At 39.9% G+C, this 24,672-nt stretch overlaps 1 protein-coding gene across 2 annotated transcripts in view; it reads right to left on the minus strand.

Annotated features, from left to right (window-relative positions):
• The window catches only part of GUCY1A1 (guanylate cyclase 1 soluble subunit alpha 1), a 59,920-nt gene extending 36,690 nt beyond the window's left edge, over window positions 1–23,230 (minus strand). The window contains exon 1 of one of the 2 annotated variants that reach the window (XM_090034720.1): window positions 23,166–23,230. The gene's annotated coding sequence lies outside the window, so the exon portion shown is untranslated. Of the gene's footprint in view, window positions 1–23,107 lie in introns of both variants that reach the window. The other variant, XM_090034719.1, reaches the window with a different exon arrangement.
• Window positions 23,231–24,672: the final 1,442 nt, after the last annotated feature.

The following is a 24,672-nucleotide window of genomic DNA, read 5'->3' on the forward strand; positions in this document are numbered from 1 at the left end:
TCTCCTTAATGAGATATCTGTTAAGTCCTTTCTTTGTCCTAGGAGAGCACAAGGGCAGCACTGGGGCACATACTCAGGACCCCTTTAAACTATGTGCTTTGGCTATGGACTTTGTATATTCACACCGTATATGAATATCTCCTGTTTCACTGACAACACACTCAGAACATATTAACCACTCAAAAACTACAGTAAAAATAATGCTGCATGTTACCTTCCTAATGGAAGACTACACTGCAGAGGACCCCACAGGCACTATGGCCGTGAAATCCTACCTCTATCATTGGATTTCCCCCAGCAATCACAGCACTTAACTTTGAAATGAAACATATTGTTCCCCTCTCTTGCCAGTCCTAAGAAAACATGCCTTCACTTTGGCCCCATGTTTATGGGTGGATCTAGGATCTTTAAAAGAGGGTATAGATGTTGTGACATAATATCACATATAAAAATATATATATTTTTCTCCACTTAAAGATAAACTAGATGCTTTGCCAATATGCAATGAGCTAGTACTATATTATTCAATTTTAAATCAAGGCAAAAACAAATACAATTATTGGAATGTACATTAAATTTGCTAGATTATATATTTAGTTAACCTTCCCCCCCTGCAACAAACTAGGCAAAAATAGTCCAAATAGTCAAAAGGTATCATGTCATTAATCTTGTAGTCATTATAGCTGAATGTATGTCTCTTATTTGGATTTATAAAACAAAATATAGCCTTCTTCAGCGTCTTAATAGTGCCTTCAATGCTTCACCGTCAGTCATTTCTATACCTGAGTTAAGATTTTTAGCTAGAGCTAAACTGTGTGCAGTGCTTTGAAAAAGAAGAGAGATAGGACCAAGAATGGCTAACAGACAGCAAAATTGCACAGGAAAGGATAGTTTGGATAGTGGAACATCAAGATCATCAAAAAGTATAGAGGGTCATTAACACATATGGAATGCAAAGAGCTTACCAGGAATTAGGGAAATGACAATGAGCTATGAAGTCAGTTAACCCTTCAGTGCTGCCTGAACTGAGATGCCACTGCCCCTCCCAGGAAGTTGTTTTTAAAGTTTTGGTGAAACAGGAATCAAAAGGACGGAGGGCAGGGAATGCAACTGCACCACTACACATCCCCCTGGATCCACCCCTGTCCATGCCTGAATGATTACTGGGACCCACCATGCAAGCAGGAACCAGAGTTACTTCAATATTTGCCTCCAACTCAGAGATCACCTGGGAATAGTGAGCACTGTAATAACAGCAAAGCAACTGAGGAATTATAACAGTTCAAGAAATACATTAAGAAGTTGCAGTGATTATCTAAATGGAAACTAATAATCAGAGCATAATTACTGAAATTTAACAGTCATGAAATCACCATTATTCCTCAAAAACCCATCTCAACAATAATGTTACTGGAATATTGAAATCATATAATTATGACCTTATGACTGATTTTATTTTTCTGCCATTGGGTGACAAAACCCTAGATCCAAAAACTGCAATTGCTTGTAGAATGTATATACTTCTTATGGGACTCAGAGCTTTTTTCACACTGTGGGATATAATCAGTTTGTCTGTTCAGAGAGTCTCTGAAGTTGCAGAGGCAGAGATAGGATAGTCTTTAAGCACTGTAGGTTCTTAAAAAGCTTTTTTTTATTTGTAAGGTATTTCAGCCCATTTTTGCCTGAGAAATCACGCTTCAAGTACTGTGCCAGTTTTACTAAGGACATTAAGTGACCTAGGTGGACAAAATAAGGAAGTGTTCAAGACAGAACAACCACAGCAGTGAAAACTGAACAAAAATGTTTGCCAAGTAGAAAATAGCCAAAACAGCTGGGAAGTTGTATTCTCATGGAGCTAAGGAAATACAGTGGTTAATGTATAGTATTTCCCCTATAGTTTTCAATCTGTAAAAATTCATTAAAGATTTTCAGTGAAAATAAATAACCTCCGGTTATTAAAGATATTAATCTATGTAGAGTTTTTCATGATCTTACAGCACTAAATGTACAATTGACACTCAATGGCAGTTATATGATCTTTGGTGTATGTATAATTTACCTCAAAGTTAATAGTATGCAATAAATAAGTTCAAGTTCAATAAATGGAAAAAGTACTGCAAGTACTTTTCAAGTTCAATAAATAGAAAAAGTACTGCAAGTTCAAAACCGTGAAATCATTATAAACTGAACAACACTCAGTTCATGTCCTTGTTGGCTCTCTTCATGAACATACTTCTAACTCTGATCCTACAAACTTGTGGCTTTACACATGTGAATATCAGATGATGTCACAAAAGTATTCCTATAAGCAAAGATAGTGGGGGCATAATATTAAACCACCGATTTTCAGTCATGCAGGCTGATAAAGTATTCCAGACACAAGGATGGATTTATCATTTAAGAAGGAAGAAAGTAAAAATGAATTGTAATCACTTTGCTGTAATAAGAATTTAAAGTAGTGACCTTTTATCTCAGAGTGGTTTTAAGTTTTCTTTGTGTTTGACATTCATGGTCTAACCAGGCTTTCTGTCCTTTTTAATAATGATGGAAGAATTAAACAAACCATTAAGATATTCCAAAATCTTACACTCCTTGAACCAAACGACATCATTTTTTTTGTAATGGACATGCTCGAGTCAACTTGTGTGCTGCATCCATAAGGGACCTACCAAAATAGCAATTTTGTGATTTTTGTGGAAACTGTAAATTTAGGTGGGCTCTGCAAAAAATCATGGGCTCCATGTTTCTGTTGGGCTCCATGAAAAAAAACAACTTATTGAAAATAAAATGCTGGTTCCCTCTGGGGAGCCAGCAGCCCTCATGGCCCCACACAGCCTGCAAGGGATGAAAGAAGGAGGGGGGCTGCCAACAGGGCAAGCTGGCTGATGCGCTGTTCCTTGCTGCTGACTAGGAATTGGCAGAGAGGCGGAACCACATGATAGACAGCCCTTGCAGCCAATCAGCGGTGAGGTGTGGTGTCATATTACAGACAGCACTCGCAGCCAATCAGCAGTGATGGGTAGGCCACTGGGGCCCCTTGGTCAGATGCATGGCAGGGGGACACAGTGCCTGACCTGCAAAAATGGCTGCAATCCCCATGATCTGACCACAAAGCCAGCCAGCAGCCACCTTGAGTTCGGTGAACCCCTATCCATAAGACATTACAAAAGAAAAACTGCAGAATTACTTTCTTTTAATTCCTCTAAAACAAGAAACCTACTGACACATATACACATGTGATGCATGCAAGGAGTTCTGGTTTTTTGGCCAGAACTTTTCTACAAATCAATATGATTTGTATATGATTATAAGCTTGAGAGCCAAACCTGAACCAATACAATTGTTAATGTTTCATAAGTATATAGAACACTGTAGTATATTATGATGCCTGTTGTGGTTAAATATTTCCTTGATGCCTATTGTGACTGTGATCAGTGCTTTCAATTATAATGAAGAGGAAGCTTTAATAAATAATTATGCACCAAAAGTTTCTCTAAAGTAAATAGATAGTACTGAATCTTTTGAAAACTAGGTCCTTAGAAGGCAAACAGTGTTTCATTTAAAAATTCTAACTGTGGATTTTTATGACTCATTTGCCACCTGTAGCTACTATTTATAATATCTAAATTATAATTTTCACAAAGAAAAAGCACTGACAACTGCCTTTTCATATTGACTCGTAGTTAAGGGCTCATGCCAGCTCCTACTGAACTCAATAGCAAGCTTTCTGGATCCTGCTGGAACAGACCCTAGAATATTTGCCACAGCTGTCACACAAATAATAGAGTCCATGATTTCCACGTTTGAGTGTTTTTTTAGTATCTAAAATGGAATGTATCCTTAAGCTTTGACATTCTGAGATTTTTGCATATAGCTGGTAGTAAGTAAACCAGTTTCTCTGGGAATCTTGAGAACTGTTAGGTTAAACTGAGCTCCATGGGAGCAGGAACTCTCTCAGTTAGAAACTACAGTTTATCAAGTGGCAGGAAGTCATGGTTTCATCATGGTTTTTGGAGGGGAAATTATTTAAGTATTGAAAAAAAGTATTTTTTCCTCTGGTTTGGGGGGGGGAGTATTGAAAGCTATGCATCTGGTTTAAGATGCATTTTGTCAAGCACCCTGCTGCTGCTTTTCACACAGCTCAAGCCAGAAAGGCAGCTCTGAAAAAGAGAGAGCAGCCCTTTCAAACTACTTTCCTTTACTGTGTCTGCATGGTTGCACCCAAAATTATAAACTGGTTATCTTTGCTTTTGCTTCCACATCACTTTTGCAATGTTGGCATTACTGGTAGTACCCCCTGAAGTGCCTGCATACTTCCAACTCCCAATGATACTGAGAAATTTGCAGTATGCAAAAGTTGCAGGATCAGGACCTAATTTTATAGTCTAACAATGCAAAGGCCATTATCAAACACACTGAACTGCACTCACTGGGAATGCGTTTCAATAACATTTCATATTTTGCTTTGTTGAGTTGTTCCATTTTTAAGCTCCTTTGGAAAGTGGAGAAATACATGTTCAAGGCAAACAATTCCAATCACAAAGCCTGATAATTAAATGCATCTATATAATGTTTTCACTGTCACTGGGACAAACTAACTGCAAGACATTTTTTTACACAAGCAAGGCACAAATCTTGCATGTTTAATATCCTGCGGGTGGTATCTTAAAAGAAAACACTGTAGATTGTTAACCACACTAAAGTAATAAATAGTTAATTGTGTTCAGTCGTTGTGCTAATGCATCAGAAAAAAGTCTTTCATGGGCCTCTGCAACAAACTGAAAATAGAATAAATCAGAAAGCATATCTTGGTATCCCTTTGGATATTAAATCTCCATGATACCGGCCATTGTTTTCAACATGCTTGCTGCAGTTTTCACAGCTGCTGTTCTTTCATTCCTTCTATTCCAAATATTCTCCTTTTCCCTTCATCATATGAAAGAGAAGCTATTGGCAAATGGCACAGTGTGCTTCTGAACGACTTTTGCACAGAAAAAGTCAGCATATGCAAATGACAGCAGCAGGTAGAGGACTTGCAAAACTATCGCAGAGCTAATTGCTATGTTCTCCCCTTGGGTTGTATGTGGAACTTCCCTTGACATCCGTGGGAGTTCTGTGAAAAGACTGATCTGGAAATATGGCCCTGAGAAAAACACTGTGCCAAAAATAATGTGCTAATAGCAATTCTTACGCAACATATATATAAAAATCTGTGGAACTGTTTGCAGAAGAAACTTAGATTATCCAGGTCTAGAAATCTGAGGTATATCACAGCAGAATGACCTAAAATCATATCTAAAACTGATTGTTTTAACATTTTCACCAAGTAACAAATCATTAAAAAGGGAGAAAAAAGAATACACGTTACTATGCCAGCTTTCAGATATCCCCATTGTTTTCCAAACTATACTTTAAAAATTATTATTTTAAGCTTCAAAAAAGTTAATCTGTGCTGCTGTACTAATTATAAATGTTATATATTTAAAACATTTTATATTTTATAAAGTATACCCAACTTTGATTCAGGTGTAAATGTAAAAAAATTCTGCATTTCACAGGAGTACTGACTAATTTGAATAGAGGGTGTCAAAGAAAGATTTTTGAACAAAGAGACCATCCTGCCTTCTAAAAATCTCTTTTCTACATTCAATTTTCCATACCTCAATCTAGAAGGTGGCTGTAGTTCAGGGTAATAATAGTTAATAACAGAGGCTGTGGTTCAGGACAACGTATCAGCATGTTTTCAGCACTAAATATATGCATAAGTCTATTGTATTCAATGAAATTTAAGTATACACTTAAGTGCTATTCTAACAGGGAGTGTCTTCCTGACCTAGAACTCTAAGGAGTGATAATAAAGAATAAAACCGACTTAGGAAACTGGAAAGATTGACAGTAAAATTTAAAGAATAAGAAATTAGAGAAATCACTGATTTAGAGGTGAAAAACACCAAACACTACATATTTAAAATAAGTTTCAATATGTAAGCAACTGAAATTAGTGCAGCTTTCCAGCTCTTTCAGCAACTTCTTGCACAACCCTAAGTAAGTATCTTAAGGTCTCTGCACCTCTTCCCTCTTCTGTAAAATGGGAATGTTTTACAGCAGTGACGATTAAAACACCAATGCTTAATATATTGCTTACCAAATCCACTACACACAGCATTTATATGCATATGAGTGCTTGTCCCATTTCCCAGTATCCCTGTTCAGTTCTCTACTTTGTCCTTGAACTCCCCTGAAGACTTAAATGAAGTCTGTAGATGAAGACAGAATAGTCTAGATCCCAAGCACTTTGCTCAAGGAGCAAGCCAAAAGGGGAAACTTAACTAAAACTGTTCAGCATATTCCACAGTTCTAGCTCTTGATATTACTCTGTGGGCGTATCTACACATTGCCCTATGGCAATGTAGCGATGCACCATGTCACTGTATGGCGTGCTACAGCAATGTAGCGATCACATGGGTCTACACAGGATTGCCAGCTGTGTCATCGTAGTGGCCCCTCAATATAGCACACCACTACAGCGATGTAGCTGGGAAATTTATGCGCGCACAGTGTTGTAATAACCCATACTGCGCCATGCTTTACTATTTCCAAAAGGAAATACTAAACCACGTTGCCATAGCAACATCACTGTACAACAATGTGCAGACATGCCCTACCAAGTAGACTAATCAGCTCTGCAGTAATACATCAGTCTACATGTGCACCAGTATGTAGAAACTAATCAGTCTACCCAGTCTATACGTGCATTTGATCACATGTAAGGGACAGTACTTACACGCGATCAAGTGCACATATAAATTATGACAGGGGTTGGCTGGGGCACAAGTGGGCTAAAGTACATGGGTTGCCTGTCAACTAGATGCGCACTGTAGCACCCATGTGCCCCAGCCGGCCCCACCACTGCCCCACACTGCCACCCAGAGCCTGAAGTTGGACCCCTGGACTCATAGGCAACGTATAGCAGGGGCACATGCTCCCTCAGATTGATGCAGACCACGCTCCCCCATAACTTGGTGTCATTGGTGAACCTGGCCAGTGAGCTCTTCACCCCCACATCTAAATCATTGATTAAAATGTTGAAAAGCACTGGACCAAGCACAGACCCCCAGAGGAACACCACTGGCCACTTCTCGCCAGGACAACACAGATCCATTCACTAGAACTGTCTGGGTCCTTCCCCACAACCGGCTTCCTACCCACCTAACTGTCAAGCAGTTAAGCTCACAATCTTGCAATTTTCCTGTGACAACATCATTGGATACCAGATCAAAGGTCTTTGGGAAGTCTAGGTATACAATGTCTCTTATCCAGGTGGCAAGTTACCTGGTCATAGATGGAGATGAGATTGGTAAGACAGGACCTGCCCACGACAAACCCATGCTGGCTATTGTTCAGAATCCTACCTTCTGCAAACATATTGCACAGACTCCCTGATGAATTTTTCTGGGATTTTCCCTGGGATAGAAGTTAGGCTAATTGGCCTATAGTTGCCTGGGTCCTCTTTTTTCCCCTGCTTGAAGATGGGCATAACACTGGCCCTCTTCCAGTCTTCAGGGACCTCCTCTGAGCACCACAAGTTTTGGAAGAGCTTTGCCAGAGGTTCCATGATGACTTCAGCCAGCTCCTTCACATTATTGGATGAAGTTCATCCAGTCCTGTTGATTTACAAATGTCTAACCTTTCCAACTGATCATGCACCAGCTTAACATCAACAGTCAGGCCTGTTTTTTCACTTGAAAAATCATACTAGATAAGGTTCTTATGAATGGACATGGTAGGAATGACTGCCAACATCAACATGAGCACAGTCATTCCCACCATGCCCATTCATAAGAACCTTATCTAGTATGATTTTCCCCTTAATCCGGTGAAATACCAAAGCAAAGTAGTCATTCAGGAGTTCAGTTTTCTCCTGAGTGTCAGTAACCAGCTGCCCTGAGTTGTTATGTAATGGCCCCATGCTTCCGTTTGTTTTCTTCCTTTTCCCTACAAAACCTAAAGAAGGGCTTTTTATTATCTGTCCTTCTCCTACCTTTCCTCTGCATGGGAATGAACTTCTTTTGTTCTTCGAGGATTGTGTCCTTGAAGAATGACCACTCTTCATGTACTCCTTTCACCTTTGGTCCCTGGTCCTGCAGTGCTTCCCCTACTATTGCCCTAAACCTGTTGAAATTCGCCCCGGGCATGCTCCAGTCAGTGTTTCCCCGTCCCCCAGAGATCTTAGTTTGAAGCCTTATCTAGAAGATCAGTCATCCTGGCCAAGAATGGACTTACCTCTCCATGTGAGGTGGATGCTGTCCCTTCCCACGAGTCACCTCTCCCTGAAGTGTGCACTGTGGTCAAAGAAACTGAAGCCCTCTCAGTAGCACCACCACCGGAGTCATCAGTTCACTTCTTTGATGCATCCTTCCCTCATAGGTCTGTGGCCTGCAACTGGGAGCACAGAGGAAAAGACTACCTGTGCTCCCAACCCCTTGAGCTCAGCCCCAGAGCCCTGTAGTCACTCGTGATCCAGCCTAAATTACTTCTGGTTTATGGCTCAGGTGCATGCATGTGTCTGGCCAGTGCATAATCCACTGAGCATGCTCAGTATATGAGCAACAGCAGAACAAAAATGCCCAGGTGCATGGTTAGAAAACTGCAGTTCAAGTACACAAAAGGAAAAAGAATCCTGCCTTAGTTAGAGGGGAAATACTCAGCTAGCCTGGAAGTCCCTGCTCTAAATCAGGCAAAGTGGAAACTTGAAGTCAGGTCCCCAAACACCAAAAGACAGCACCCAAGCCATCAAGAAAGTCATACCTGCCATCCCTGGCTATCTCTTTGTAAAGGCTCTAACCAGAGTCTGTATGCTCTGGAATTAGAGCTTTTTTCCAAAGTGGATGAGGCAACCCTTAGTTTGAAAGTTCCTTTGTGAAGCTTCTTAGGTTAGGACTCCAAGCAAACTGCTAAGCTAAGGAACAGCATCAGCATTTAGGGGAACTTTGTATAGGCTTAATGACAGAAGCAGGGTTAAGCAACAGGTGAGCCGTTGTTTTACCTATATCTACATCAGTGGTGTCTAAATATAAGGCACTTAGGTGACAACTGCCATGGAGGCTCTGGGCCACTACCTAAATACAGGCACAGCAGACTTATGTCAGACTTTCCTTACTGTGAAACCAAAGTATTATTAAGTGACATGGAATTGGCAGAATTCTTTTTTCCCAACCCATGAATTAATATGAGAACAGATACACGGAACAGATATCACTAGAAGAGTTCCTAAAACTTTATCAAACTAAAGACCATACAGCATCATTTCTCAATCACCATTAAAAGACAACCCAATTTGTGTTTGTTATTTTCTTAATACTTAGAATGGACAACCATTCCTTGATAAAACACCTCTTAGTTTATAGCATTTAGGCACAGAATCAATTTCCAAAAATCCTATTACCCTGGGAACCAGAAACAGGATAACGTCTGCTTGAAGATACAATATTCAGAGATGTGTTAAGGAGTCATCAAGATATATGCAAACATTCTGCCTATTTACCTGGGTTTTATGCCTTCATCATAGGTCACTTGTAAGATTCCCATTCAAGTTAGTTGTAATCAAGATTGATTTTTATTTCATGGATGTTTGATGGCCCAATGGCAAGATACCACATTGTAGAAGCATAAATAGAGATGAGTTTCTTTATGGACTCAAAATGGCACTTGGATTATTGGCTCTAAGCCATTAGACAAAGTAGTTCAAATCCCAATTGAAGACAAGGCAGGGCAATAAAGAGGTCCTGATTTATTTAAGGCAGCACCCGTTTATGGACCTATGTAAAATGACACAAGGAAAATTCCAGAAATTAAATCATACATATACTAGTGCCGTTTGTGGCAAGGATTCTTTGTATTTTGTATTTTTTTTTAAATATAGGGCTAAATCCCATTCACCTTTACACACCTAAGTCGCATAACTGCAGTTGCAAACCCTAGGTCGAAACAATCATCCTGTGTGCATGCCTGCCAAAAGCAGGGTGGTGCTGGAGGAAGAGGACCCTCCTGTGTTTTAGCTCGGTGACCTAGTGGTTTGAGCACTTGCCTAGGGAGGAGACACATGTCAGAGGCCCCCTCATCCAAGGAGTTTTAACTTGCATTTTCTGCTTCCCAACAAAATGCTCTAAGCACCAAATTAGGCAGTTTTCAGGGCCTTGGCTACAAGAAGAGGGACAAGAATCTGGGTTTCCTACTTCCTAAGCAAATGCTCAAGCCACTATGGTATTGGGTCAAAACATGGTTCTTTTTCTTCTCCACTGCTATTTTTTCTTCCAGCAGGTACATAAAAGGGCAATTCTACTTCAGTAAGTGCCAAAAGTGTAGTTATGAGGTTGCACACATGCCATTTGCACATATAAAGAATAGAAGTCTCCTACTTTGTTCATTTACATATGTAAAATGAAATAGGATTCTGCCCATACTGCGGTTGCAGCAGATGCAAATAGGCATACAGATGCATTGCATAAGTGTAATTTCCCATTGGACAGGGAAATTTGTGTATTTGAGTATTTGTGGTTTCTGGGGAAAAGCAGGATGAGAAACTTCTCTTTAATTATAATAAACACCCAGTACTGCATTCCAGCACTAAGCTCACACTTCCAACAGGGTACCAAAGTAGAGCAGTACAGGTGCCAAGAAATGCCTCTTTTGGGGCATCTAGTACCACTAGCAGTACAATGAATCTTGTGGTATTTGTGTTCTAGCTTGGTACATAAGCTACAAGGATTGAAGTCTCCTACTTTGTTCACTTACACAGGTGGAGCCAGGATTTGTTCCTGACTCCTTTGTTTCCAGATGAAATATTACTGAAAAAAAATGTATTTAAAATAGTAGTACCAGGAAATTTCCATTGAGATACAGCTTCTAATCTCCAAGGATATCATGGGGTAACAAGAGAAATAAGGCAGTTGTATAAGCCTCAATATTGCAGCTATTTTCAAAAACTGATATTATAAACCTTTGCATAGAGTTTAACTCTGTTTATACCAAAGGATTAAAGCCATGAAATAAATCAAACTGACAACAGGAGTGAATTCCAAAGTAATGCAGCTTGGATGTTGAAAACCATAGTATGAAACCTAAGTTTGGTGTTGAGGATCTGAAAGCATTTGTTAATATTTGACTTAAGATTATGAATGTTTTCCACTGGTTGCACAGTAACTGTTGAAATTAAATAGTTGAGATATTATATCAACACTTGTGTAGAACTTTGCTTATTGCGTTTTTCTTCTAATGTCAGACAGACCAGCCATCTATGGTACACAGATTAGAGCAATTGTAATAACATTCTGAATACATAATTTCAAAATAATGTTGACATTGTGACCTCACCTCTGCTGCCTTTCTGACTTCTTGCTCTCATCTACTCCTGCTTCATATTGTTCCTAACCAAAATCTAACCACAACATGAACAAGATTAGTCATTTTGCTTCTAGCTTCTACCATCAGGAAATAGCAATACTACATCTCTCTGAATGCCTCATGATATTCCATCTCTTCAAAGCCTATTTGAAAAGTAACTTTTACAGCTTTGTTTTGCATTTTAATTCCACTCTTATTTATTATTTAAATCTAAAATTATATTCCTTAACACTGCAAAGCATTCTCCGAAAGAGCGTGTAGAAAAAAAATCACTAAACAGCATGCTGCACTGACCTGTGTTAAAGAAACATACACACATTTTCTAAAGGCTACGCATGTTTCTCCTAAGGGAACACTATTTAATATGTTAATTTTTTCTAGTCAATGGGATGCCTGTGACTTGGAAAGAAATTATTAAATTGCTTTTCTCGTACTTTGGCTAGGCAGCCATACAATCAATGTGCTTTTCACTCAGTCAACATATGCAAATTCTTTTCTACCCTTTACTTAAACTAAAACGTATTGTTTCCCCTCTTTTCTAACTTTAGTTATGCTTCTTTGATTGCTTATTTGAGAAAGCATGCCAACATTAGATTGCACACTGTTATTCACTGCTTGGTGTATAACTCTGGTTGTACCATTTATTATTTATTTGAATTAGCCTCAAAGTAGGCTCTGACTGAGATCAGGATCCTGTGGATATACAGGGTCAGAGACGATATTTGCCCTACAGAGCTGAAAATCTAAATAGATAAGATAGAAAAAATTTACAGATGAGAAACTGAGGCAGAGAGGGGGCACACCTGCAAGGGCACATTTGCAGTCTATGACAGAGTTATGAGTGGAACCTATGGATGCAAAGATATTTTAGCAAAGAATTTATGCAAACTGAAACAACTTCAAATTATGGTTAAAGTAATCTTTTTTTAATTTTTGCCCAAATGAAAAAAGACGACACATTTTGCCACTTTTGAAAAAAAAATGTACTGATTTTAAGGCTAGTCACAAAGTGGCTTAAGTGGTATTCACAAGACAGCAAGGATAGGATGCTTTCACCTCTCATCTTATAGCCCAGTGGTGAGCACCCACCTGGGATGTGGGAGACTGAGATTACAATCCCTTCCCTACCTGTTTAGAACAAGCATTTGCTTTGAACTCTCCACCTCCCAAGTGATCTAGCAACTGGGCAATAGGATGGAGGCTACCTGATAGTCTGCTTGTGAATCTAGCCTTTGCTTTTATTAATAATATCCAAAAAGAAGCAATTCATTGCAAGTCAAATAAAGCCTTTTATTTAGTCAAATGTTAGGTTCTCTTTTTACCCCTTTTAAGTTTTTTTGGGGGGGGGGTTGATTTATTGAAAATTCTGAAAAATATATTCAGGTTTACTTGCAACAATGTTTTTGATTCATTAATCAAACTGGCAAAACGGTTATTTCAATGGCCCTACTAAGTTCATTAACCATAATATTGTTCCAACTTTTGGGGCACTTCTTCCTTGAGGCTAAGGACAAATAGTCAAAGAGCCTGTGACTGAATCAATCCAGTCTTCTCAGGTGAGTCTAAACTGTGTAGATTGAACCAATAAGCAAGTGAACAGACATTCACTTTTTATTCCAGAAATGCAGTCACATGCTTGCTGTGGCCCAGGCCAGAAGCTGAGGGAGGTCTAGAGCATACCTTCTTGCTCAGCAGGATCAGACAGGTTGGGCCAAGGCTAGCCTGCCGATCCTTTGACAGGGGGTTTGTGGTAGAGGCGCAAAGCATCCTGGGATGCTGGGGTACTTTGAGTTAACTTGAATCTGAAGGGAATCCAGGACAGAAGTTCAATAAATCAATTTAACCTAAATCAATTAAGTCCGATACTATATCCATTCAGATTTATCTTAAACTGGTCTTGACCCTTTTGCAAGCAGTTTATGTGCACTGAACTTGTGTTGTGTTATATATTTGAACTGGTTTCCAATCACTTATACCCATTTATGTGTAATTTACATCCCTAGCCTGTGAGAATGCTGAAATTCTGTCTTGAAAACCACAATGTGGGTCTTAATATACTTTGTGATTTTCATTGACTGTGTCTTACAGCAGTGCCTGTGCCAAACACTAAATACAGTTTTAATCTAGCATATTTCAGTTAGTACATATCTTTCTTAAAACGAAGTATGTTTCTGTACTTTCAGTTATCCAATCTAAATAGGCATAGCAACATGAAAATAGGGAAAATAATTTAGGGGAAAAGCAGCAATTAAAAATTAGGCTGATGCATATGTTCTTCAAATACATGGAAATCTGGCCATTTTTAGATGTGTAATTTAAAACTGGCACTGCAATGAATATTTCAGGCTCCAGAGTCCATGTGATCATGAATAGAGAGCTGGCATAGCTGTTAGTACAAGCACTAGCAAATCTCTACCCTTTCCCAACAATGGAGACAATGACTGAAGATTAACTGGTTTCTTAACCATAGAAATAATTTCATGAGATACCAAACAAAGTACTTTTTCCATGGAGCAAAATAAAAATCTTCTGGAGGTATACCTGAATCCTCATCATTTTCCTTCTAAAGCTCTTCTGTGTGTAAAGAGCTTTTGTGTTTGATGCAAAGGGAAATCAATTTTCACCACACCAGATTAATCAGTTTTCTCCACGCATTAAATCTAAAGCCACAATGAAAATTACATCAAGCACATGCTTACCTTGGTCTCCTTTAAAAAACAACTACTACTATACAACTCACCCATTTCAATGTATCTCAATATTGCAGTTATTTCTTGTTCTGGGTGTCTCCAACAGTGTTTTAACTATTTCAACAGGTTGGCGTAAGTAGCAATCACTGAATATGACATCACAGACACTGAGTGTTCTGCTGCAACCTTTGGAATCTGTGACAGTACAGCATGTCACTGAACTAAGAAGCGCCAGAAGGACTTTCATGAGAGGAAGTAAAGATTTTCTCTAAAGGTTGGTTATATTTTTTGTTGAATACCTGTCATGGGCTGGTTAATGGAGATAGCCAGTTATTAATATTTACCTAATTAAATTTTCATTTCAACTCTATATATGGAACAGACTGCAGATAGGTTCATCACTTTACTGGGTAACTTTTACTCTCACTGAACTCCTTGGACCACCTGCAGAAGTTACTGTATGCTAGCCAGCAGTGTAAATGTGTATTTAAGGGCGAGATGCTGCTGCCACTAATACAATCTTTGAACATGGCACCTGCCTTCTCCCTAGTGCTGTACACACCCTATTTCCTTGATGACAGGCTCCACAAGTGAAGCATTTTTCCTGAGTTCCTCCACTCAGAAGTGGCTGATCTGTTTTCCAGTAACTGAACTGTATCAATATGCACAGCCACAAGTGAAGCATGAAGCACAGGCACAAAGCCCCAGGGTTACCATTATGTCTCAGATACACACTTCAGGGTATTTTCCCCTTTTGCATGTGGAGACAGAAAAAGTTATCACAGCCATTAAAAGGGTACAACATAGTCTCCCACCATTCATCCAGCTATGCATAATGCATGGAAGATGGAACTGGCTTGCTTACATGTGAAGAGCCTTATAATACATATGGTCAGTAACCTCTCCTCAGTCACATCGAGGCTGTAGGGTCTCATCTCCTGTAACATCTACAAAACATGAGTCTATTAGTGTGGTGCAGGATGGGGGCAGTCAGAGATGGATGATTTTGCTTATTTGTTTTAAAAAAACTCTTAAAATGATTCAGCACTATAAGGTTATTCACAGTGCTTGAAATCTAACTATGGGAGAGTCTACACAAGATGTTTACTGTGGAGTTGCCTAATTAGCTCCACAGTAAATGTCCCAGTGTCTGCATGTGCAGTGGTATTAGAACCGAGTAAACTAATTAACTCCGCTGCAGGTTAGTACTTGTCAGCCGGGGCAGCTCTGACCCAGCTCAATATTCTATGGTCCTGGGCGCAGGTTCAAGCACAGCTCTCCGGAACAATTAACTCCAGTGCAATATATACCCAGGTTTATTGCTGTGCATTGATTGCACATGTAGATGTGCCCTATGTGAACTTACATACTGCTACCCCTGCTGTCCCTCCTCCCTAATCTACCTACCCTCACTCTTTGCATCCTTCTGGCACAACTGGGTCCCAAGGATAACTGTAGTCTCTGGGTATTAATGTAACACAAATCAATCACCAGAATAAAAGAGCTCTGAAATTTTTTGTAAAAAGTTAAGAATAAAAAATATAAATGCCTGTATGATTTGCAAGAAGCTTACAAGGGAAATAAGAGAACTAGAATACTCTACTGACCTTCACAAAATAGGCATGACAGAACATCAGGGGAATGACAAAATCCAGTGAGATACTGTAATACCTAGATATCAACTGAGCAAGAAGGATATACTATATTGATGAGAATGGTGAGTGTTGCTACACTGAAAGATTCCAGCAAATCTACTGAGATAAAAATTCTCAGTCAGGAGGGCCACGTAAGTGGATACAAATATCCTATTGGAGGCATCTCAAATATATCTGGACCCATAGGCCAGATGAGTGGCATGGGACCAGTCCACGGGGCAGATGAACAGCATAGGGTCAGCCCTGTGAGCCGAATCAAGCCTACATTGTACCCCAACCCAATTCCATACTGGGTCCAGCATCCATGATGCTTGCTTAGGCCATTCCAGGATGCAAGCTGTACCTGGTCCCTGCTGCAGCTGGTTTGGGGCAGGAACTATGTGCCATGTGGGCCCCGGACCAGCTTGAGTGGGCATCCTGTGTGGCACAGTCCCAGAGCGGCTAGAGTAAGCACTGGACCAGGTAAGTGGAGGATCCAGCACCATCTCTGGCCAGTCCATGACTGCATTTCTTGTGCCACCACTCCAGAATCTGCGCTGCCTATGGCTCCTGCCCTGGTCTGGCTGGGTCAGGTGCCATGTATGGCTTGTGTCCCAGACTGGTCAGAGCAGGTGCTGCATGTGGCATTGTCCTGGACTGGCCAGAGCTTATGCAACAGGCACTGGCTTTGGCATGCGGTGGCAGCCCTAGACTGGCCCTGCATGGGTGCCATGTGCAACACAGTTCCTGGAATGGCCACAGCATGGGGCACATGCTCTAGGCCCTGTGACTGGGGCTAGTCTAGCGTATGAGTCAATTTGGGACCTGGGACCAGCACCAGTGGCCAAATGATGTGGCCCTATGGGCCAGATCTGGCCCGTAGGCCATATCTTTGATGCCCGTTGTATTATAAAAATGTACTTACACTGGGCTATATTAGAAGCCTTTAGATCAAAAGAAAACAAATCACTGTAGAGAAATATCAAAGCATAAAAATCTAGCAATTTGATATAATGATATAAACCTCCCCACATAAAATGGTCAAGTGGCATAGTAAGACAAATTGAATGAAACAGTTTCTCAACACTTTAAGTAATTGTTTCTTGAAACAGCTAGCTCTAGAACACACAAGAGGGAGTCTATACATATCTTAGTCTTTAGTAATGCACAAAAGATAATTCACAAATGGACTGTAGCTAAGTCACTCAGTAAAAGCGATATAATTAGGTTCAATGTCCAATGTACAGGCAGAGTGCAAAAACAGTAACACAGTGACCCTAGCTTTTTGGAAACAAGATTTCAATCATCAAAAAGTCCTTAAAGAAAAAAAATGAAGGAAGTAATATTCTTAGATGTGGAATAAATGCTACTTAATGAAACAACCATAGAGGCCTTAACAATGTATTTAAATAGTGGTAACAGTAAATGCAATCAAATTCAGCTTTTGGATATCATTCTGCATAAATGTTCATGTAAAGTGAAATTTGTTCAAGTACAGAGGGCCTGTGCAAAACACTTAGGCTACCTATATATGTGCTTGAGAGTGGGAGAGGGGGCCCTGAGAGGCATTTTAATTAAAGCAGTTGCTGGAGAGCCGCGTCAATTAAAATGCCTCACTGTCACATATATTACGCCCCTGCAGGTTTAAAAAAGGCCATGTTACACTTTATTTAAACCTCATTCAATGAGGTTTAGACAAAGTGCCCCCATGGCCATATTAAAACCTGTGGGGGCTCATACATGTGATGGCGAGGCCACACTGAAGCATTTTAATTACAATGCAGAGTAATCTCAATTAATTGAGTCTGCTCTGATGCATTGTAATTAGTAGGCAAACTAGCATGCGTATAGGCAGCTTTAAAGCCCAAGTTTGAAATAGGGATGAAGTGAAGGCCTTCCACTCTGATGTATAATTACCCCTTAATAGAAACACACTGACTTAGAATATGATGCTGTAAAGTAATTTACTTCAGTAAAACTCACTTCCCTCAAGGAATAAAAAGTAGGGCTTTGTTACACATTTCTTTTAGGTGGCTCCTGGAGCTCTTAAACCCTGAAACATCAACACATTAACACCTGAAATTAGTTTTAAGCACACTTCAGGGAGCTTACAGTTATGCCACTCCAAAGCAGGTTGATCTCTGATGCATGTTACCCAGCTTGTGTTCCATTAGTGTGGCCACTCCTCACGGATGAGCCACCCACATTGCAGTCCATCCAGCATCCCTGCTGTTCTATGTGGACAAACTTTCCACCCCCAGAACTTTACTGCCTAGGGAGCAGTTCTAGCATCAAGACAATTCCCTTTCCTACTGGGGGCATGACCTTCCCACCCTCAGGGGTGCAACCCCATATAAACAGCCTGTAAAGCACATATCAGCTAGTCAGGTTGCAGGGCATGGATGAGTTCAGAAGTAGGGTCTAGGGGGAACAAGGTAGGGGTCTGGATCAAGTCCCTATGAGCTGGGGCTTCCTTCCTGGGGCAGGGGCAGTAACTCCCCAAAAGTGTCTTCCCTTACCACTCCCACCTCCCAGCCACCCCAGGAAGCACGACCTGTACTTCCTACACCCCAATACAAAATCCCAATTTATTAAAACATGACACCTTCTTTAAATTGATTTTTTTAAATTCTTTTACTTTATCATTCAGTGCTGACTTCCTTCATTTCACCACCTTTCTCCCATCCCTTTTTCCTTTCCACCTCCTATTCCATTACCCATACCCATCCCATTAACTATCTGCCTCCCAGCTACATGTTCCTGCTCCCTGCACCCCCATCTGATCTCTCACACCCCCACCTAGAGCTGGGATAAAAAGCCTGTCTTGGCTCATGAGCCCTGTAATGGCAACACATCAGTAGCTCCTAGCCAGGCCCCTACTCACCAGCCCTCTAGTGCCAAGTCACAACTGTGCAGGTTGGGCATAGTTAAAGAAGTTTCTTAGCCTTAACGTGTGGCTTCTCCAAACTCAAGCTAGCACTAACACCAATCAACATCTGAGCAGCACAAAGTACAATGAGTAACAAAGCCTATTTAAGTCATGGGTGTCAGCTTGATCAACCACATGGAAAGCATTATTAGAAAATTAAAATAAAACCAAGGCCCCCTCCAAACTGGCCATTTATAAGAACACTTGCTGAATTTCTATTACAGAGTATGTAATATAAATTACATGAAATAAATGAGAAGCCAAGAACAGCTGAGGAACACTAGCATTATATCTAATAATGGCATCATTAGAATTGTGGGAACACAACATAGGAGAAATGGATATTGTTTTATCAGTAACAGTACCTGTGTAACAAGTGAAAGGCTTCATTAGAGGTAATAACGATCTCTTCAATTGCTTGATACAAGGAGAAACAATAAGCAAGAACTTACAGTAATTATACAGAATGCTACATCCAGCAAATTTCCTCGCTCTTACTAAGGCAAAACTACCAGTGGCTTTAGGGTTTAAGCACCACTTCAGGAAAGTATTTGAGCATGTGCCTAAGTCTCATGGGATTTTTCAAGTTAAACATACCCTTAAATTGTGTCCTGGACAGGGATGTTTTCTGAAACTATATTAAAAACTTCCAAAATATCATGTTTTCCTAATAATATGTGTGATTCTCAACTTTTTGTACAGATAGCCCATTTATCACCCACTAAAACTGCACATTTTACAACCATGTGTCAGGGTACTTAATATCTTTCAGAAGAAATATTTAAATGTTACATTAAGTATCTGTTTTTTGTCTTATTTTAAAATTTGGCTTGTATAAAACTATATTTATTCAGACAACTGAATAAATGGACTAAATTTCCCTAAGCATGTAGACAAAAATATTTTTAAAAGAGAAGGCAGAACAGAATGTATGACTAATTGTAACAGAGAAGTGTTAATGACAGCATTGCATAACTCAATTCTCAACTGCTAAAATGTATTATACCTAAATCTTCAAAGATGTAAAATTCCTTAAAACATATCTTATAGTTTCCAGTAACACATTTAAAATATTCTAATGCCTTGTAGTATTCCACTTTCAAGCTCTAAAGACAAGTTAAGAAGTTTACTTGTGTACAGATAAATAGGCCAAATGTCGACAAATTATGCAAAATCCTGCCAAGAATAGATCTACTAGTACTTCAGTTTTGAGTTGAAAACAAATACACTTCTTTCACTTTAAATGCTTATTAAATTATTTCCAGTTATAACTCTAAAATATTATTTTTAAGAAAATAGTAAAAATATAATATTTTATTAGGTTGTGGTTTACTTGATTTTACACTTCTAATTGCAGTATTTCAAATACATGGCACATGTATGTCAAGACAGCATAATCTCTTACTCCATTGCTTTACAAGGTTTTGATTGCCTTTGTGCTATATTAAGACTACTCAATACTGCATTTATCATGTATGGTTACTTAAGGCTGGGTTTCAATACAGGATTTGTCTGGAAACAGATTCACAAAGATTGGCAAAAGTCTTTAATAATTTAAGAAACATTTAATAAACTTATCTTATTTAATATATATTATTCTAAATAGGACAGAAATATTTTCCATCTTTATTATCAACAGGACATAATCATTAAGGTTTTAACTTTTTTTTTGGTCAAAAACTTATCTGGATATTTTAAATGCAGAGGCAGACAATAGTTAAATGAATGGCAGAAGAGATAGGGAGCAATTAATCATTTAAGGCACAAAGCAATATAAAATAATCACTGCACAGCATGCTTGTTTTGTGATATTTGCTCATGATCTTGCATTCATTCATAAGAGTTGCAGTATGACACAATGCCACAAGATAAATATCAGAAAGTTGTATCAAGATAGAAATTTTACAGCTGTCTCCCATCTGTTCCCCCTTGCCTCTCCTTTCTGTCAGTATGAGAGATTTCACCAAATGCTTTCTCATCTTGACATAGTACACCGTGATAGTTCCCCAATCATACATACAGTTGATCAGCACTCTCCATGCTGCATCATATATCCCCAGTACTGTTGTTATTGTCAGAGTACAGAGCATGTTTATCAGAACTATAGTATCTGAAGCCCTATGCAGAGCCCTGAAGAAGCACAAGCTGAGTTACGTACTCCTGTACAGTAAGGTGTTTTCTTATAAGTGTATTTACATCCCACTTGGCTGGGATGATCTAGTTGGGGATGGTCCTGCTTTGACCAGGGGGCTGGACTAGATGACCTCCTGAGGTCCCTTCCAACCCTGACTTTCTATGACTTGAACATAAACATTTAGCTTTTTAACTTCAAAGAGAAACATTTTGTTACTATGTTACTGAAATCTGTGTCCTGTACTATTCATAACTGTGGCCAGTCCTGAAAAGATAACAAAAAGCAGTCTCTTTTGCTTAGTTTAATTTGCATGTTCCCTTGATTGTATTTTCTGCAAAGTGGAGGCGGATTAACAAATCATAACTAAGAGAAAACACCTAACCTACTAATGCAGGTTTTGCCTAGGAACTGCAGGAAGAGGCCATTTATAGCTACAGCACTGAAAACATGTAGTACGCTAACTAATGAAACTGATTTAACATCCAAATCCTGTTTTGTTATTAACTTTGCTTACGAAAAAATTCCTATTGATTTATTCTATGACGTACTACAAAATGAAAAGTCTACATAAACAAAAATGTTCTTTGCTCTTAAAATTACAATAATTGTCTAAAGTCTTATTAATTCTCCTTAGACTAACATAACACAGCACAAAGTAACCTGTAGCACAATGAGAACATCATGTAACCACTGCACAGCGTCACTGACTAACTATGTGAACCTCAGTTCCCATTTCTATTAATGCTGCATGTCTGGTTAAGGCTTTTTTCCCTGTTATTTCATGCATGGAAAACAGAAAGCCATTTCACCACATACTCAGATTAAGCATACACTTCTGAAATACAGCCATCTTAGGAGAAGCAATAGATCAGTTTGGCAAAGTACAAAAGATGGGTAAAACTACTCCCTTGTATGAGAGACAAGCTTTTTCAAGTGCCTTAAGGGTTTATATATACAGCTGATTTTATAAAAGCAACTACTAGGCTATACGGGAGTAACGTATTTCAAATTATAGCTAATAACATAGAAATAACTACATCAATCCAACAAAGAGACTATGGGTATATAATCATGTACAGAAACATTGTTTTACATTTTTTTTAAAACAACAGTGGGCTGAGACAGTCAGATGAAGTAGCAAAAAGTTTCAATACTAATGATTATAAAACAATTTCTTGGGCATCAGGTATTCTTCACAATGCCCTGCAACTGAAAAGCTTGAGTACAGAAATAAGAGTACTGGAAAACGAAGTGTGTTGTGAAATGAGAAAGTGGGAAGCATTTCACGTTGGTCCATAATTTCTGAAGTGCAATAATATACATATAAATCTTATATATCTTCAGGAAAATCTTATATATATATACAGATCTATATATGTGTGTGTGTGGCTTCAGGAAAGTTACAGATATATACATATCTATATATATCATTGCACTTCATGCATTATGGACCAATGTAAGATACCTCCCACCTTCTCATTTCACAGCACACTTTGTTTTATATATATATATAAAAACACTGTGTGTATACACACACACGCACATATAACTGCAGGGATGTTTCTTCAGGAAAACTGTGTGTGTCTGTGTGTATATATATATAATTTTCCTAAAGCAGGGTCATTTCTTCAGGACAATCATATGTGAGAGAGAATTGTGTGTGTGTCTGTAAATATATATGATCTTCCTGAAGCAACATCCCTGCAGCTATATATATATATATGTTATTGCACTTCAGATGTTACAGACAGATGTGAGATGTGGGGATATGAGTATGATTTTCCTGAAGTGACAGGATATATATAACTTCAGGGATGTTGCTTCAGGGAGATCATATAATATATTACATAATTTCTGAGATTATATATGTATATGTATACACACACATCATTGCACTCGAAACATTATGGACAGATGTGAGATGAAAGGATACACATGCGATTCTCCGGAAGCAGCACCCCTGCAGTGATATGTATTTATAGATCCATCTATAGGTATGGGTCTCTCCCCCTCGGTGCACACACCTGCACCGCTGTAGCTGCCGGGACGCCGCTTCACGGAGCCCGGGCGGAGCACGGCCCCGCGCTCCTCTGGCAGCGGCCCGGGACGCAGAGCCCCGTGCCCCAGGCGCGCAGGGCAGGGCCGGGCGGCTCCGCACCGCCGCTTCCCGCAGAGGCTTGCCCGGGCCGGGCTGCAGCCTGCCGCCCCCGCCTCGCGGGCCAGCCCGTCGCTCCCGCACCTCCCGGCCGGGGCGAGGGGCGCTCGCTGGATGCCTCCCAGCGCTGTCCAGGGTCCCTAGCGCCCGGCGCGGCCTCACCTCGGACCCGCCCGCTCGCAGCTGGGTCCCCTCTGCCTCCCGCCCGCAGCGCACGCACCTGCGCCCGCCGCTCCGCGACAGCCGTCGGCGCGCTCCGGGGCCAGCGCGCCTCTTTGGGCGGCCCCGCCCCGCCCCGGGCGGGGGACACAGCGCCGCGCCCCGCGCCCAATCAGCGGGCGGCCCGCGGCCGGCTGCAGCCCTCGGCCAGCCCCGGCCCTGGGGGTCTGCGCTGCCTCCGCCGGTAGCACAGCCCAGCCTGTCAAGTGCCTGGAGGGTGTCGGCAGACAGGGGGGCTTCGGGTAAAGCCGGTATCTTTTATTAGAACAACTCAACTAGTTGGACACAGTCTTCTTTGCAAGCTTGCAGGTAGAAATACCCTTGGTCAGGCTGAAGAGGCGTCAGTCATATATATCCATATATGACAATTTTTACATGCAGCTGATTTATATAGAATATATTTATATTACAGCTATGATATATATTATAGTTTACACATTCAGCTGATTTATATATTATATATACATATGATATATTATAGTTATATATATTATATATTATAGTTTATACATTCAGCTGATTTATATATTATCTACATAGATATTATATAGTATATATTATAGTTTATACATTCAGCTGATTTATATATTATATACATAGATATTATATATATTATATATTATAGTTTCTACATTCAGCTTATTTATATATTATAGATATACATTATCTATTTTAGTTTATACCAGGGGCTGTCAGCCAGGGGTATACATACCCCTTGGGGTACTTGAGAAAGTCCTAGGGGGTACGTGGAGTGGGTGGGGATGGAGCGATGCCATGCACCATCCCGCACTGCCATGCAGGTGCCACCCACCCAGCCAGATGTGGGGGGGAAGCTCACATGTGGTGGCTGCTGCGGCTCTGCGTTTGGTCATGCACCCTCCCCCTCACTCTGCGTCCACTGATCCAAAAAGGTTGAAAACCCCTGGTTTATAGATTCAGCTGATTTATATATTATAGCTATTATATATTTTATACATTATGTATTAGTTTATAGGTTCAGCTGATTTATATATTGTAGTTTATACATTCATTCATTTATTCATTTATTTTTTATGTATTCATTTATACGTTCATTTATTCATGAGGCATCATTCATATACATTTATATAGTCGAGTTTATACTTTCAGCTGATTTATATATTATAGTTTATACATTCAGCTGATTTTAAAAAGCAACTGCTAGGCCATACAGGAGTAATGCATTTTGAATTCTAGCTCATAAAGTAGAAATAACAACCTCAACCCAGCAAAGAGTTTGTCCAAGATTGAATTCAAAAGCACTCCACCCTGCCCTGGCCTGGCTGGGTTTTTGCAGCAGCAGGATGGCTGTGGTGTGGTCCATAGTCAGGAGAAACCTGAGTTAAACTAAGAGCCGCAGGGTTGTTAGTTGTAGCCGTGTTGGTTTTGGGACATAGGCAGGCAAGGCTCTTTGGATAAATTTTATTAGACCAACTAAATAGTTGGCAAAAAGGTCTTTGCAAGCTTTCAGGCACAGACACCCTTCTTCC

The sequence above is a fragment of the Crocodylus siamensis genome, chromosome 2 (genome assembly GCF_052110815.1).
Source record: "Crocodylus siamensis isolate JL-2025a chromosome 2, ASM5211081v1, whole genome shotgun sequence".
In the NCBI taxonomy this organism is placed as follows: domain Eukaryota; kingdom Metazoa; phylum Chordata; order Crocodylia; family Crocodylidae; genus Crocodylus; species Crocodylus siamensis.